The sequence below is a fragment of the Miscanthus floridulus genome, chromosome 13 (genome assembly GCF_019320115.1).
Source record: "Miscanthus floridulus cultivar M001 chromosome 13, ASM1932011v1, whole genome shotgun sequence".
Classification (NCBI taxonomy): domain Eukaryota; kingdom Viridiplantae; phylum Streptophyta; class Magnoliopsida; order Poales; family Poaceae; genus Miscanthus; species Miscanthus floridulus.
This window is the reverse complement of record NC_089592.1, coordinates 61,049,541-61,055,288: the sequence shown is the minus strand read 5'-3', so window position 1 is coordinate 61,055,288 and position 5,748 is coordinate 61,049,541. Positions and strand designations below refer to the sequence as shown.

At 43.8% G+C, this 5,748-nt stretch overlaps 1 long non-coding RNA gene across 1 annotated transcript; it reads left to right on the top strand.

The window, feature by feature from the left end:
- The first annotated feature begins 1,125 nt into the window (after window positions 1-1,125).
- On the top strand, window positions 1,126-3,913 carry LOC136500618 (uncharacterized). Its single transcript, XR_010770065.1, has 3 exons — window positions 1,126-1,564; window positions 2,208-2,261; window positions 3,073-3,913. It is a non-coding gene; the product is annotated as an uncharacterized lncRNA (long non-coding RNA).
- Window positions 3,914-5,748: the final 1,835 nt, after the last annotated feature.

The following is a 5,748-nucleotide window of genomic DNA, read 5'->3' as shown; positions in this document are numbered from 1 at the left end:
CTATACCTGCCTCTCCTGTGCACTGTGCTGGGCAGAAGCAAATCAGTCGACTTTCCCTTTCTCTCTCCCGTTTGGCTCCATTGGTTTGGAGACCTTTTTCTGCTGCATGCTGCGCTGCTCTTCGACTCCGACGCCACTGATGCGTCTGCCAGGGGTAAGCACCGAGCAGTGCATGCGGCAGGGGAAGGCACCCACTCGCCATGGCCGCGAAGCATGCATGTAGGGCATGTTTGATAAAGACCTGGACTGGACACCTGCCTTTCCTATGATTCATTTGGTTGGTATCCTGAGAAATTTGCCTGCTACGAGTTGCCTGTGACAGTTGCCTGTGAGCAGGCGTAGGAAATCGACTGCCTGGGCTCCAATCCAACTTGCCTGGACCTAATCACCCTACAGGAAGCCACGTGAGACACATCAACCAAACGCTGCCGCGTCTCTCTGCCTACTTCTAAGATGTCAACCAAACAAGATATGAAAAATAGACTTGCCTGACCAAATAGTTTTGCTACTGGGTCACAGGCAAATCACAGACAGCTCAAAAAGCCCGGGCAACACGTCCGGAGTCCTATCCAAACATGCCGGTACAGCACCATGGCCACGGGGATCGATGGAGGCAGCACCGCGGGAGAGCTCAGCTTCGAACATATCTTAGAAAAATTATTTTTATATAAAAATTATTTTCATTTAATTCAAAAAAATAATTTGATATGATTAATATATCTTAGAAAAATTATATTTTTTGTGGAATTAAATAAAAATAATTTTTATATAAAATGAGATCTACAACTTTCTAGTTTTAAGTTTTTTCATTTGAAGTCGTTAAGATGCTCAAAAAATTAATAACATATTTAAACTTAAGGGTATTTTCGTCTTTTCACACCTACAGTTTGACGACGTTAGAGCCCAAACTGACAAAAGTAGCATGAAGGACACAAAAAAGTTAAAATAGTGACGCTGAAGACCGCTGAATTTTTCTAGAGGCACACATCTTTTTTAATAGCACACAGGAAAAATTGTCTCTGGGTTAAAACCCACAACCCACTCTACTCTCCTCCCACCAGAGAATGTGTGCTAACACGTGCCACGACCTGATTTGCAAAAAGACCCTCCGATTTCTCAGAATCAACCCGCGGTCCACCTGCTTCATCCCACAGCTCTAGCCCGGTTTGCTCCATCCTCTCTCTCCTTTCTCTCCTCCCCAGCCGCCGCCGCCACTATCGCACCTCCGGCCCTGCCCTCTCCTCCCCGCGCAGCCTCCATACTACCGTTCATGGAAGCTGCGTGTCCTCTGCGGCATGGGGGAGCGCGTTGAGCAACGCGAGATCCGGTGGCGCAGATCGAACGGACCTCACCTACTCCCACGAATGGCATGGTCGATGGAAGAGGAGGCGCTAGCCCTTTCCCATGCAGCCTCCATGCCGGCAAGAGCGTCGTCATCGCTCGAGCAAGCGAAGCCGTGTGGCCTCGGCAGCATGGGGGAGCGCGTGGAGCCGCGTGAGATTCGGCAGCGCGTAGATCTGGCGGAACCGGTTGGCAAGTTCTAGGAGGCCTCCTATGATTCGATGTAAGCTTTCCTCATATTTCTTGTGGCTGAATTGGAGGGGCTGGCCAGATCCCTGGTCGCTTCGTAGCGAGGATGCCTTATCTGTGCGGATCCCCACGTCGGCGTGTGGGTTCAGGTCAGTGAGGGGCGGGGCGTCCATCTCGAGCCGAAGGCATCCTCTGTCTTCCTGCTCTCCTGCGATGTTGGTGCTGCATAGGTGCATCCCCTCCCCCGTGCGTTGGTTCTGCTATCCGTAGTGAGGCTTGTTTCTGCCCATTTCCCTTTGCTGTCTCCAAGAGCCACAGAACAATTCAGTTCCATCCAGGAGCCCTGTGGATTTCTATGTGCATTGCGTTCTTCTAGGAGCATTGGTATTATTTATTGGCTGTAACGGTTCAAGATGTTTTTGCGCCTTGTATTGTTTACCGGGTGAGGCCATACTCTCTAGATTATTGTCGAGCATGTCCATCTAAGTCATTAGTAAGAAATGGGTCTGCAGTTTGCTTCATGAGAAGCTACTGTGTGTAGTTACTGATGATATATGTCTGCTAGCTATTTTTTGCTTTCATAATGCCACCTTTTATTCAGTGAAATATTATTGTAGTTTACTCTACTACTATGTTTAACAAGTTACATACTTACATTCCTCACTGATGATTGATAGGTTGTCTGCATGGTTGAGAGAACAAGATCACTATGAGTATCGGACAGGCAAATGGTAAGACTTACACTTGATCTAATTTGATGAATTTTAGTTCAGAGTGTATCTGAGTTCTGATCAGACAATATATGTACCTTCATCACCTATGTTACCCGAAAGATCATTTTTAAGGATGTTCAGTTATGACATGCTGTCTTTTTTTTTCTAAATTTATTGTGATCACCTATATCGTTTTATATTTGTTCACAGATTTTGGTTCATATAGTCACTAAAAAATAATGTGATGAGCACAGTGATTAAAGGACTGCACACTCAGCATTGTATGCTTTGATTTTACATGATTAACCAAAGCAAGTCGTGACCTCAAATACTCTTATTTCAGTATCCCTTTCCATCCATTTAGATAAGTAGAGGTGACCACATCTTTTCCGCATGCCCATTGAATTTGTCAAAGATGGAAATGAATTCCTTATTTATTTATGCCTTCTGAATTCATGTGCATGTCCTGCTCTTACAGTTAAATACATCCATTTCCTGAAGTGGTCTTTAAGCAATTCTATACTATACATCCATTTCCTGAAGTGGTCTTTAAGCAATTCTATACTATTTACACCAATGGCATTACATGATAATTGTCATTAGTGCTGTGGAGAGATGTTTGACATGATGCACTGGTCATATTATTTCCAACAACTGAAAAGTTTGCTTTTTAGAGCAGTATATTGCATTGCTGCATTGACTTGGGCATTGTAGCCAGTTTGGCGTGAACAAGTGATTTATCCAGGTTTTATATATATTCTTCCACAAGTGACACAATCCTTTGCACCAAGCATTTAACATAGTTTCTCCATTGATGTTTTTTTCCTAGGTCCTTATAGACGTGGATATCAACTTTTTGCTTATCCACTCCTTAAATCTGGTTGACACATTTTTGTCTGAACTAGAAGCCTGATTGCTTCTTAATCTTATTCTTGGTGAAGTTAAGGCATGCAGCACGAAGGAGAAATGAAAATTGTAAGCAGATAGACATTTTTGGTGATCAACCACTAAGACTTCGGATGAACACTATGTAATGTAATTGTCAAAATTCATTTTATGAGCACTTTAGAATAATTTCCAAGTGGGTGTTTGCACAACCAAGGAGCTCTAGATGATCTGGACGTTTTCCCAAGTCATTGATGCATGATGCCAGATGCAGGATTCATAGTTATTACATGTTTTAGGTGAATGTGGATTTCAGCCACATTTCCACGCGTGGTATCCTTGTGAACACAGTAAGAGCATGAAATAAATGCATTTGAATCCTGTAATCTTAATTGATACCAAGTATGGTGGCTAGCTTGATTTGTATACGTTGGCAATTTTTAAATGTTTGTGTTGAGGTTCCTGCTGTTTTGTATTAGCTCTGGTTCAGCGCTGTGCTTGAGCTACTTGTGCTTATTTTGAGATCTTAAATTCTTAATTTGCTATCGGATGGTTGGGCGCTATGTACATAATTTGCTATGCTGATTTTAAATCTTGATAATGAAATAGGACGGATTTTATCTATATCAGTCCATTCATGTGTCCGTTTTTATATAAGGAAATATGACAAGCTCTTAACTATACCAGTTCATTCATGTGTCTGTTTTTAGATCTTAATGATATCATCTCCTTGGGCCTTTATGAGGTTATATATGTCTTTAACTCTTGATCGTGGTGGATATTAATATTTGTAATTAAAGTCATGGCAGGGCGCGCAAAGCACGCCTGATGTTCTAGTATATATGAATCTTGAGGAAAATCAAGAGACAGCTTCTCCTGTCCTTGGTTAGAACAATACGTGCTCCAACGGTTTCTGAAGGAGTCCAATAGCTATTGGCAGGTGATGACAGCTGGCCTACCCTGCTCGCTTATGCTGAAATTTGGTTTACGCTGATGTTTATGCTAAAATGTTGTAAGAGAAGAATATTGTTACATGGCTGAAAAATATTGCTGAATAAAAGTGAACAGGGTATTAATATTCGTCATTGGATCTGTGAGGCAGGGGAAGAGGCAGCGGCTTGGAGATGATCAGACAGTGCGCATGTAACGTCGTCGCTGGGTTTGTGAGGCGGGGGAAGAGGCAGCGGCTCGGAGATGATCAGACAGTGCACGTGCAGCGTTGAGTGATTGGGAAAATTAGTGGCCGGCTAGGTGTACTGGGTGGAGGTGGATGCGTGGGCCAGGAGGAAATGATAACGTAGAGTAGAGGGCCGTGGATTGAGAATAAAAATGCCAGTGAGGTTAGGACAGGATAGGATCAATGATGAATCAGCAAAATATACTCTCTTTTCAATATATATGCTGTATGTAGCAATGCACAGCTGTTTGGAGGTCAGGTAAAAGTCCCTAGTCCTGTGTTTGCTACAGATCGAGAATCATGGTAGTGTTTATCACCGTATTCCTAAAATACTAGTAGGCTAGGGTATGTTTGATCTTGACGCCAATAGCTAGCATGCTAAAATTCACAAAAATGCCCACAACAAAATGATCAAAGGCGCCATTCTTTCTACTTCTAGAGTTCTAGTCGTGTATGAATGCTCCTTTGCTCGGGCCCTTGGGCGCATGATATACTGCTGCTAATAAACCAACAATTTGTTGTCAAAAAAAAACCCAACAGGTAGATTTCGGTGAAATCCTAATCCGAGAGGATTAGAGGAGACTGAAAAACAACCGAACAAGCCCTCAGATTACGCTCGAAACGGAGTCTCGATCAGTCTATTCTGGCTGAGAGCTACAGCATCGTGTGGCATGCTGTACTACTAGGGATGAAAACGGTACGGATATTTTCCGACCGTATTTAAAATCGAATCCGTTTAGAGGGGTTGAGATCTGTCCGTATCCGAGTCTGGATATCCAACATCCGATATCGTATCCGTATCCAAATACTCAAATCGCATATTTATGATGTCGATATTCAATCATATCCTATCCAACATAGTTGACACTAATTCAAACAAAAATATAAAAACAAATATAATATCGGTGATATCCGTCCGTATCCTATCCGTTTTCATCCCTGTGTTCTGCACAATCCTCGACGCGGCGCTGCCTCATGTTTTTTTTTTTCTTCCATGTTTCGCCATTTCACGGATACGCCCGCCCAATTATATCAGGCACCGGGACCCTTGTCAAGACGAGAATTGAATGGATGGTCAGCGACTCAGCGAAAGGGGGCAGAGCCCCGGCGGCCGGCGAGGATAAGGGGCCGCCGGGCCGGTACCAGAGCAGAGGCCGTGAGAATGAGAACGAAAGGCAGTGACCGTCTGGTCGAGATGAAATGAAACAGAGAGCCTGATGGCTGATCACGGACCCCCGTTCATCTTCATTCATCCTGCCAAACGATTGAGCTGTTGTTCGTCTGCTTGCTCGTGCTCATTGTGTGAAACATCTTTTTCGTTCCCCTTGCTGTTGTTCGTCTCCAAGTAACAGAGCAGAGTAGGAGTATCTGTATCTCGTTTTCGTCTTGATTCTGACGCGCCGAAGAAATATCTCCGGACCGGTGTTCTTCCCTTTTGTTTGG